The sequence below is a fragment of the Pteropus alecto genome, unplaced genomic scaffold (genome assembly GCF_000325575.1).
Source record: "Pteropus alecto unplaced genomic scaffold, ASM32557v1 scaffold24, whole genome shotgun sequence".
NCBI lineage: Eukaryota > Metazoa > Chordata > Mammalia > Chiroptera > Pteropodidae > Pteropus > Pteropus alecto.
Window position 1 is genome coordinate 7,891,464 of NW_006439192.1, and position 11,439 is coordinate 7,902,902.

The 11,439-nt window shown below is 39.4% G+C and overlaps 1 protein-coding gene and 1 pseudogene across 2 annotated transcripts in view; one reads left to right on the forward strand and one right to left on the reverse strand.

Annotated features, from left to right (window-relative positions):
* Positions 1-11,439, forward strand: part of FUT10 (fucosyltransferase 10) — a 57,998-nt gene that overhangs the window by 10,696 nt on the left and 35,863 nt on the right. The gene's annotated exons all lie outside the window — the stretch shown is intronic.
* Positions 10,640-10,758, reverse strand: LOC112483406 (annotated as a pseudogene).

Here is an 11,439-nt window from a genome sequence, read left to right on the forward strand (position 1 = left end):
ATAATCACGGTCATTATCGGTTCTTACTCTGTATCAGGCACCAAAGAGACACTCGCCATGTATTCTTATTTAAAGTCATCATAACACTGTGTATTACCCTAGGTATTATTGTCATTTTAGAGGTAAGAAAACAGACCCGGGGAATGTAAGTGATTTGCCTAAGGTCATATAGTCACTAAGTGCCTGAGCATGTACCCAAACCTGAATATCTGATTCTACAGATCATGGTCCGTTTATTAATATTTTACCACACTGTCTATACCAGAGGCTATATCCAGCAAATTCCTTCTTTGGAAATGCAAGATAAACAGTGAATCCTGTTTCCATTCATCTCTCCTTCCAGGTTTCATGCAAGCATTTACTCTTTTATTTTACTCATTCTCTTTTAGATATTTTATTCGTTTGTTTATTCAGTTATTTCATTCATCAATTCATTCACTCATGACTTATATGATGAGCAAACATGATGTGTGGAATGAGATAAACACACAGAGATTTGAAAACAAAACAAAATAAATTTTCGAGAAAGAAAATATAACTATAACACATTAGATTGGTGTAGCAGTAAATAATATTTATACTTGTAATAATGAAAGCACTGGATATACACTTAAAAATAAATGAGGTGGGAAGACAAACGTATGGGGGAAAGGGAGATAAAAGAGAATTAAATCTACATTTTCCATAGCAGCAAGACAAGCGGTATTATCTAAAACTAAAAAATCAAGAAATAGCATATTAAGAGTGTTATTTAGATATATTTGAAGTGCATATACAGGAGAAACACTTGAAAAAATCAGAATAGTGACTTCTGGCATGTGGAAATAGGGACTCGGGGTGGGGTAGGACACTGCTATCTTGTGTGTTATTGGCCAGATAAAACTATTTCACTTTTTAAGCTATAGGCAGTATTAATTTGATATAAATAAAAATTTAATTAACAAAGACATTTCGTCTTAAGAGATAGTTAAGTACAAAGACAGTAAGAACAGTTATTAATAAAATATCCAATTCCTAGACTTTTTTGCTTTACTGAGATCCCTTTTGGGAAGAGTGTTAATTATGCAAAAATATTAATATTTATTTTAGCTAAGGTACTCATGTCTTTCTATGAGAAAATTGAATATTAATATTATTTGATTTTAAATCTATCCAGCTAAAAAATAAGTCAACTGAATTTTGCTAGATTTAGTTTGATATAAGCCTCATAATGTTTAGTTTTATTCTTTTGTTTTATCTTTCTAGTTTTTCTTTTTTTAAAAAAATATTTTTTCTCTCTTTTGTTTTCTTTTTTCTTTTTCTTTTTCTTTTCTGTTTTTTTTTCTGGGTTTTTAAAATTATTTTTTCCTCTTTTTTTGTTGTTGTTTTTTACATAATGTTTAGTTCTAAGGGTTGTTCAGTCAGGGCTAAGGATTCTCTGAGCCTTGTTTTTGACTCAGCCTCTCTCATCCTTTTTAAACTCTGTTCTTCAATAGCATATGATAATGTAAAAGATAAAAAAGAGCAAAAGTGGCTGAAAATCGGAAATCATTTCTCGGGTTAACCTTAAAAATATGAAAGGAAGCGTAGAAGTTACTCATGCTAAAAGTCAAGCACTTCTGTTCTGGTTGGCATCAGGAGGCAGCGGACAGATTTCATTACTGTAGTTTCAGCGATTTAGGCCAGTGGATATGCTGGCACCGATCCAGTTCTCAGCAGATTCTCTGACACCCAGAAATCCTCTGAGACAAACTGGCAACTCTATTCTTCAGAACAGACAACCTCATCTCTTATAGGCATACAAAATAAAACCATGCAGCTTTAATTGATGTGTTTCTTTTTGCTCTTAAAAATTAAAAGACAAAACAAAATTAAAAAAACTGAGGAGTAAGTACAGCAGGCCCTTTGTTTTCACAGATTTTACATTCACCCCATCTAGATAGTTCTGGGGCACAGACTGGAGTCTCCTGACCTTGAGAGACGGGGCTGCTCAGGATAGTCATGTGCCTGCTGGTCAAGAACAACCAGCATTCCTCCCTCAACTGGCTTTGCGTTGTAGACTTGTTTTATATTCTGGAAATCTCTTGAAATATTAAAAATTTTGTTTATTAGTGAAAAAGTAAACTCTGTAGAAAGTAAACTACTAGTGCTGATAATGGAAATGAAGACAAAATAAAGCGGTTTAAGAAAATGTTTATTAGGGAGAAGATAGCTATTTAAATAGATTAAAGAGTAGAACATTGGACTAACTAATGGTTTGGATCTATGTGAAATAGTCCACATAGCTTCATGTTTTTAGAAAATTATGTGCTACAATATTTGTGACTTGGGAGAATCTGAGAATGTTTCAGGATTCTTTTATATAACTGGCATCCGAGAAACATTTAGTATATGTGTAGCCATGAACGTGGTGCTAGGCTATAGTGGTAAACACAACAGTCTCTGCCCCCATGGAGGTTATGAAATATGTCAAAAGGATGCTACCAGATAGGGATAAGCATTTTGGCTTTTGACAGAGTGACCCGGGAGGCCTCTCTGAAGATGTAACATTTAAGGCTGTGACTCCTGAGATGGAGGATACAGTCCTGTGAAGATAGAAGGAATTAACTCCAGGTATAGGGAACGGCTGATGCCAACAAGAGCGGAAAGGAGTTTGATGTGTTGGAGGTTTAGAAAGAAGGTCACTGTGGCAGGAACACCTTGGATGCAGAGGAAGACAGGATGAGTTGAGATCTGAATGGGAGACAGGGGCCAGCTAATAAGAGGCCCCATGAGACAGGATAAGAGGTTTTGACATATCCTAAGTTCAGTGGGAAAATATCAGAAGGTCTTAAGCAGGGATGTTAGCATCTGATTTATGTTTCGTTCTGTCCTGATTTATGTTTTAAAAAGATCCCTCTGGGTCGTCCATGGAGAATGAATTGGAATGTGAAAATGGAAGCAAGACACAGTTTCTACTAAATAAGTGGAAAAATGTATCCTGGATTAGGGTGAAAATCTATGGAGGAAGAAAGAAATGGGTAGATTTGAGGTACGATTCGAAGATAGAATTGATGTCTTGATGTCTTAGTGGTATCCATTTTCATAGATGCTGGTGTCCAAAGAGAAAAATTAACTGTGCGTATTCATTTAACTTCTTGGCCTCTCAGATACTTTATTCAAGCTCATGTTATCAGCTTACCACAACTGTGATGCGTAAAAAACATAAATGCAGCTATTCATTTCCTTCCTGACGGGTGAAGAAAATATGTCAGTAAATTATTGATCACTAAATATTTTGCTTCCGCAGGCATATAAATATTTAATCTTTCGGGTTATTGACATCTGCACATTTTACCTTCCTGAGTACAGACATCTAAATTTGATATCCAAATCATCAGTAACTCTATATTTCAGTTGCATGTGAGGAGCAGTGATTGAAATCTAAATGTGCAACTGGTGGTCTTATAATTAATTCACTGCCAAAAATGTTAATGGCTAAAAATGTAAACAGAAATTCATCAGACACGTTCCTTTACTGATGAAACCATTGGCATTTAATCAGTAAATCTAGAAGAAGAACAGCCAGTGTCATTTATATGGGTCGCTACTGCCCCCTCCCCAAAGAGTCTTTTGAAAGCAGACAGTCCTGTGTTTTTCTTTTTAAATTGAATCTCCTTACTTTGTGGTGTAATTGTCACTGATAACTGAGTTCACTCTTTGACTTAGCTGGGGTTCCGTAGGGCTAGAGCTTTATTAGGAGTACAGTCCCAGGGAAGCAAGAGTGAAGGGAAAAGGGAAGTGATGCTGGGAAAGGAGTAAAGAAATAAGGATGGTTCCCATTTCACTGGGAAACATAGCTGCGAGAAATCTCTGGAGAGGCCAAGTGGAAACTTATGACATGGAACTGGGAGGAAGGAGGAGGAATTTATTTATCAGTTCCTGCTCTTCCCCTTCTTGTCTTTCATTGATCAGAGTTTGCCCCTGGCACTTTGTAGTACTTATTCGGTCCCTTAGGCAGCTGTTGGAAAAACTAGCTCCAGTGATAGCATCTGTAGCACTAGCCACGAGGCTCATGCTTTCGTGAGTATGCTGAGCGAGCCTCTTGGCATCTGACACTTGAGCAATGACAGGAGAGCCTCAGGGAGGAGGCAAGGCCCTGTCCAGTTATGCATGAGCCCTAGGGGGAGCTAGGAGCAGTTGTGCAGTGGTCCTGCTGGCCTAGCAGGAGGAGTGGAAGGTGGTGATGGAGATCAGTGAACCTCGCTGATCTAAGGAATGCCAGAACCTCCTCTCTTGGCCTGTGAGAATGTGCTGATACCAGGGGATCTCCTGGAGACCTGAGTAATGCTGCTCACAAAACTGTGGAGAAGGGAATATGTGGAGGTGCCCAAAGGAGATCTGGTGTACTTCTCAGGGGCTCCCTGTAGCTTCTACAAGTAGGCACAAGTGATGCTGGGAAGGAAAGAAGAGGTAGTTAAACAGCTTTTATGTTTACTTGGTTTGTTTTGTTTTTTAAAGGACCGTTAATTAGCAGGATCATCAAAGAAGACTCAGAAGTGGCCTTTCTCACTGGCCTTTCTAAGTCCTCACTCACCTCACGTGCTGCCCTCCATGGCTTCCTTTCTCCTCCAGGGCTACCCTCGATGGTTTTGGGATGGTGAGGGTAGTGGAGGTGACTTAATTAGAGATGGAGAGAAAAAAATAACTAGGACGAGCAAAGAAAAGAAGAGGAATGAGAGGATCAGACTCAAGAAGCTCCTACAAGTAGAGTGCATAACGTGGACCTGCTGCCGGGCAAGGAGATTTATCAGAATTTAAAGTATTGGTGCAAATTTCTTCTGGAAGGCTAATTCAGAGACCTTGGTTATCCTAGTTATAATTCTGAACATCCTTTTATACTTTTAAAAATGCAAGTAGAATTAGTTAACTAATTTAGGTTTGTGATAGCTAAATACTGTTATTTGGGCAACTTTGTAACAGGTGGCACTTTTCCATGTATTCCAGTACTATAGTTTTTAGTATATTCAGGCTCTTGTATAAGCAACATATGTAGGATTTCTGTATAGCAAGTGCTTTCATGTGGAAAGAATGTTGATCTGGAAATCAGAAGATCCAGGTTTGAGGTCCAACTCTGACACTAGTTATGTAACCTCGAGCAATTCATGTAACCAATTTAGTAGCCATGCACCAATCTAAATCTGAATCTCCTGGAAAAAGTAAAAGAGAAATACAGCATTTTGTTTCCCATCCCATACGTCATCAACATCTCTGGAAATGGGGTCTGGGAATCTGTGCTCTTTATCAAGCTTCCCAGCAAGTGATGTAGCCCCACTGCGTGAGGTGGGGGGGACTGCTCCTAGATAATTTCTTAGGTGGCTTCCGCCACTAATATTTACGATTTCATATAAACTCACTAAGTTCTATCATGGGAATCTGTAGATGTATCTTTGGTTTTATATCCTGTTGTTGCTCATCTATGCCTATGAGTTTTCTGATGCTTAGTCTTCGGTAACTGAATATCTGATTATAACATTATGCCTATGGGAAAATAAAATCCTCTTTAAGACATCTGCCTTTTGACAAAGTTTCTGAGAATGTTTTATGTTAAAATTGGAAAACTGTAAATGAAAATGTGAATTTCGATGATTCGTTCACAGGAACTATGCAATTAGGGTGTTCTTTTAACCACATGGGCACGATTTAGGTTTTTAGGAGCACTTGGTTATTGGACTAATACAGCATCTAATGATGTCTGACAGTGTCAGAACCAGTGGCCTCCACTTAGAATATGGTTCTTATTACTTAGCTGATGCTGAGCAAAAGTATGAATTCAGAAGGGATGAGATAGAAATTCTTCTCTACTGTCTCCACCCAGAATGCACATTTTCCAGAGGGAATTGCACATGTCGCCATAAAAACATAAACCTATTGAGCCTGCAGGGGGCTTCGAGGTCATTTGACTTAGCTGTCTGCCACTGTAACTAGCTTCCTTTAAAACAATTCCTTTACATTCCCCTATGATCAATGACTGTCAAGTTTCCAGTTTCAGAGACTCATTGGCTAGAGTGGCCCATATTCTCTTTATTTTTAAGGCAACTAAATTCTAGGTTTTATTTTCATACATGACATTACGCAATTTGCAAGCTTCCTAGTTAAGTTGTCCCATTGTTTTAAGTGAAGGCAAATGCTCACACTCTAATTTCCTAAGCTGCCTACTTTAGCTTCTAAATTAAGTGTTCCAAATACCCTCTGGCTGCATCACCAATATATGGAGAGGAATCGAAGGCATGAAGATGAAATGAGCTTATTCGTTTTTCATGGCAATCAAGTGACTTCTGCCTTTGTTCACCTATGACTTTGATCCTCTTAACCAGTGCTCTATCTTGAAGGGTACTGTTGACATTTGGTACCAGGACACCATTGTGCTCATACAAGTAGTTGATTTTCTCAGTCAGTCAGTACATGAAATGGTGGTTGGTAATGGTATTGGTGGTACAGGGGGTGGTGAGTTTTGGCACTTGGGAAAGTTCTGCTTGGCTTAAATATGAACTGGATTATTTCTTTTCTTTTTAATTAAGATCAAGTGTTTCTTCTTATTGCCTATACTCATACACTCTCTGCCTTATTTACTGGTCAACATTTTTTATCATTGTCTCCTTCTCCTCAATTGCTTCATGAATTATAGAAAGAATATAGCTACATTGTAACACTCTGTCCTCCCCTATTTTATATCACATTATTCCTTGGAAGAAAGAAGCTGAAAGTTGTTTTACATTAGCCAAATTATTATTAAATACTCAGACTGATGTAAAGAACTTTTCTTTTGATGAACAAAGGCAGGTCTAATTTTATGCTCTTCCATGTATATTTTACTGAGAGAATGGTGGCATTTTTTGGTAGAGAGAGATTCAGGTGAAATTGCCACAACAAAACTATATGCCCCAAATACTTGAGAAACTCTGTGATATAATGGGATGAGAGTCAGTAAGAGCAGGGTTGACTTCCTCTCCACCACGTGTTAGATCTGTGATGTTTAATCTCCACACATTTTGGGATTTTCTAGTTACCTTTCTGTTCTTGATTTCTAGTTCAATTCCATTGTGGTCAAGAGCTAACATCGTATGATTTCTATTCTTTTAAATTTGTTTAGGTGTGTTTTATGGCCAGACTGTGGTCTATCTTGATGAATGTTTCATGAGAGTTTAAGAAAAATGTGTATTCTATCATTGTTGGATGAAGTAGTGTATAGATGTCAATTACATCCAGGTGATTGATGGTGTTGTTGAGTTCAACTATGTCTTTACTGATTTTCTGCTTGATGGATCTGTCCATTTCCTATAGAGGGCTGTTGAAGTCTCCAGCTATAATTGTGGATTCATCTATTTCTTCTTGCAGTGTATCAATTTTTGCCTCATGTAGTTTGACAGTCTTTTGATAGGTTTATATATATTAGTGTTTATATTCAGATGAGGTAATATAAAGTTAAAGAGCATTGGTAATAGGATTATAAGAGATTAAAAAACTTAACTAATACAGATTTTTGGGGGGTAAAAAAGATTTCTTTCCTTTTGAGTAAGTTACTGTCTCCCTTGCTGGTCCAGGGCATGCATCTGTTCTAGGGAGAATAAAACTGTTACAGAAGAAAATTTTGACATTCTTATTCCACTTTGACATTCACAATGGGATATTTCCTGTAAGACAGTAACAACTTTCAAAAGTCTGACTGCTCTTTTGAGGGGATTTTCTAAATTTCTTCAGCTCCTGCTTTAACATAATATGAATTGAGTACTCAATGCATGGATTTCTCCTGTTGAGAAGATACTCCTTCCAGCTGTGACATCTTGGTCACGAGCTTTGCTGCTCCATGGTAGAAGGAAGGGGAGAGAGCCTCTTGCTCTCTTGTCCTAGGTGTTGGTGGGAAAAGAGCCAAAAGAGAGAAGAGGAGGCAGGTAGAGGCGGGTGTTTTGCATTTTCTCATGCCAACCCAAAATCCTGCGTGGGGGTCAAATTTTGAAAAAGGAAACATTAGAAATATCTTGTTGTTTGAGGAAACCACAAAGACAGGCAGGCCCTCAGCTAAAGTGTGGGGTCTGGTGTAGTTAATTGGTCAGACTGGCATGGCTAGGCAGGGGCTTCTGGTCTGTTCCCCAAGGTTCTGTGTTCTCATGTTGGATGTGCTTGTTTGATGTGAAAGTGCAAAGTGTCCACTAGCAAAGGCCGGGTGTGGATGCCTGGCCAAGGTCCGGTAGGGTACGTGGCAGAGACTTAGATGTAGGGTGATTGTACCCTTTAGTTTGTCCAGGACAGCCCTGGTTTCATCTGCACTCCCAGCATCCTCTCCGGTTAATGCCCTCTGTCACTCTTTAAAGTATCCCAATTAAGTGATGTGGTTATCCTCAGAGAGGTGTACTCCCATTGAGCAGGGTGGGAGACTGAGTCGCCAATGGAGCATGTCCAGATCCTGACAGAGCCCCTCGGGACCAGGTCACAAGTTATACCAGCTACTGATTTTAGCTACAAAAGCAGCAGGATGTCCACTCTGAGGTCAGAGAAATCAGAGAATGCTACGCAGGTTCTAGGGCACCTTTTCCACTGATAGACATGGTCACGAAGAAGAGGTAGAGAGGGAGGAAGAATCTGAGAAATCTAATAGACATTTTTACCTAGAGAAAATGACTAAAGCTATAGGCTTAAGATCATCAATTAGCTTTATGAGTGAATTTTTATATAGTGCTTTTTCATGATCTTCTTTCTGTCTGTGACAACAGGTGAGTTAGAGCAGTCTGTTCTACTCCCTCACCTGTTTTGCCTGCTTACAGGAAGCTAGAATGTGAGGGATTAATTCAGAACTCACCAAGCTGAACTTAATTTCATGAAATTCAATAAGGCAAATTTCATGGGCTCTCTAGAATGTTGCATACAGTGAGAGGGGGACCGGTCTTGAACTCAGCTCCAACTCCAGATGTTGCCCATGATCCCACCTTCTTCCCCTTTCTCTCTTGCCAATTTCAACCATCCTAAGCTCCCCTGAGTGGAGGGGGCCCACATAATTAGTTTCCACTGGAGAAACAAAGGTCATATTAGCAAATATATGTATATGAGTCTTTCTCTTAAACAAATATAAACGAAAACCAAACCAAACCACAACCTCCTACTCATCTCCCCATCACCTTCTATTATTCTCCCTTTATAACCTAAATTCTCTAAGAAGCATATTGTAATCATCGCCATCTTCCCACCCTACCCCTTACTCCCCAACTCTCCACTCTGGCCCTATCAGTCCACTAAAATAGCTCTTGCCAAATTATCAGTGACATCCCCCAGATTGCTAAATAAGATGACATTTTCTAGTTCCCATCCTCTTTGACTTCTCAGTAACATCTGACATGGTTAACTGTGTATTCTTTCTCTAAATGGTCTCTTTTCTTTGCTTCTCCAGCAAACCTGAGTGAGCTGGTTTTTCGCCTCCTTTGTCTAACCCTGTAAGGCCATTCCCAGCTGGCCATTAAGTGTTGGAATCCACCAAGGCTCCTTCCAAAGCCTCCTCTGTTTCCTTCTCACTCTAGACTCTCTCCCTGGGCTGGTGGTTCACCAGCCCATTAGCCCAAATGCCTCCTTCTTATAACAACATGTAATTAAAAAGCATATAATGTCCTATCTATAATATAAAGGAAAATAATTTATCCTTAATAGATATTTCCATATATGTGTGCTTGGCCATTCAGAAGGCATAATGAAGTAGCCAAATGCTGTGCCCGTATTTAGAATCATTGACTGCGAATGTGAGTATTCTTTATGTAGAGTCTACACTGCAGACTGACAGAAGAATGTCAGCTACCACAGGCAGCGATGCAATTTTCTTTCTTTCTTTCTTTCTTTTTTTAAATTAATTTCAACTAGTGATGTGATTTTAATGGTAAGTAGCTCTGGGTAAATACTAAACAACAGTCCACTTTTCCCTTAATTTACATTCCTAGAAATTTTAATATAAATTGAAACTGAGCAAGAAATAAAAGCCTTGATTTTCCTATGGAAGATGAAGTTTGATTCGATGCTCAGATAATTTAAAACAGCTTTTTAACTTTCATGTGGGCCGTGGGATATTTCTTTTCTGTGAACTGTGCTGTGCCTTGCAAGGTGTCTAGCATCCTGCCCCTCTGCACCCCTCCTACCTCCCACACACACACACACACACTGAATGGCAGTAGCAATCCCTAATCACTGTAAGATACTTGTCCCCATTTCTCTACTTCTACAAAACTCCCGAAATCCCCCTGGGGGTCCTACTCAGTAGTGAGAACTACTCTCCTGGGCAGTATCCTCCTTGACAGGCTTCAGCCCATATGCAGATAGCACACACACTTATATCTTTATTCCAGACCTCTTTTCTGAGCTCCATATCTGAATAACCTATTGTCTGCGTGGTATACAATTTATGGATCACATAGTTACCTCCAAACTCAGATAATGGCTGCAGTGTCCATCTATTATGCAGGTCAAGAAACTAGGTGTCTTCTTGGAACTCTCCTTCCCCTTCCCCTCTATAGATATCCAATCTATCACAAAATTCTTTTGATTACATTTCCTAAATACTGAAAATATTTTCTAAATGTTTTTCAAATCTCTTCATTCTCTGGGGCTCTATCTTAACGCTTTATTATTATTTATTATTATTTTACACCTACAGCACCTGATCTTCCTAGGTGGTCTCCCATCCAAGTACTAACCAGGCCCAACCCTGCTTAGCTTCTGAAATCAGAAGAGATCGGTCCTTTTCAGGGTGGCACGTCTGTAGACCCTACCTTAACATTTTAAACTACCATAACCTCTTACATGGGCCTCTACACTGGCCTGTAGCTCACCTCGCAGCACCCGCTCAGCCTCTCCTGTGCCTGCCTTTCCACTCTCTCCTTCCTCTGGCTACACGGATTTTCCTGTGTTCCCTTGTAGTTACCATTCTCCCTCCTGGCACAGACTTTGTAACGCATGCTGCCTCTCCTCAGGAATGTTCCCCTCCCTCTTCGTTCTGTTTATTCCATTCATCCTTCATTCTCAGCAAGCATCCTACCTCTAGGAAGCCTTCCTCAGCCTCTCTGACAAGGTCAAATCCCTTATTATAGGCTTTCATTGCATTTCATTACACGTTTAAGTTCCGGCATTATGTTTACTTATATGATTAGTTGATTAATGCCTGTCCTTCCTTTCCATTGTAGTGGAATCTTCATGAGAGCAGGGGCGTTTTCTGATTTTGCCCACTATTGTATCTCCAATACCTAGCACAATGCCTGGCACATAGTAGGCCCTCAATAAATGCTGAGCATTCCCGAAACCTGAAATGAGATTTTTGTGCTTGGAGCAATTGACCTGTTTCGTTTTACAACAAGAGAGGGCAGCAGAGAGCTGCCAGAGGAGCAGCCTCTGGTTTGTCTTTTAGGTTAGAGAATCCAATTTATCAGGCTGTTTAATCTGGAGTAGGGA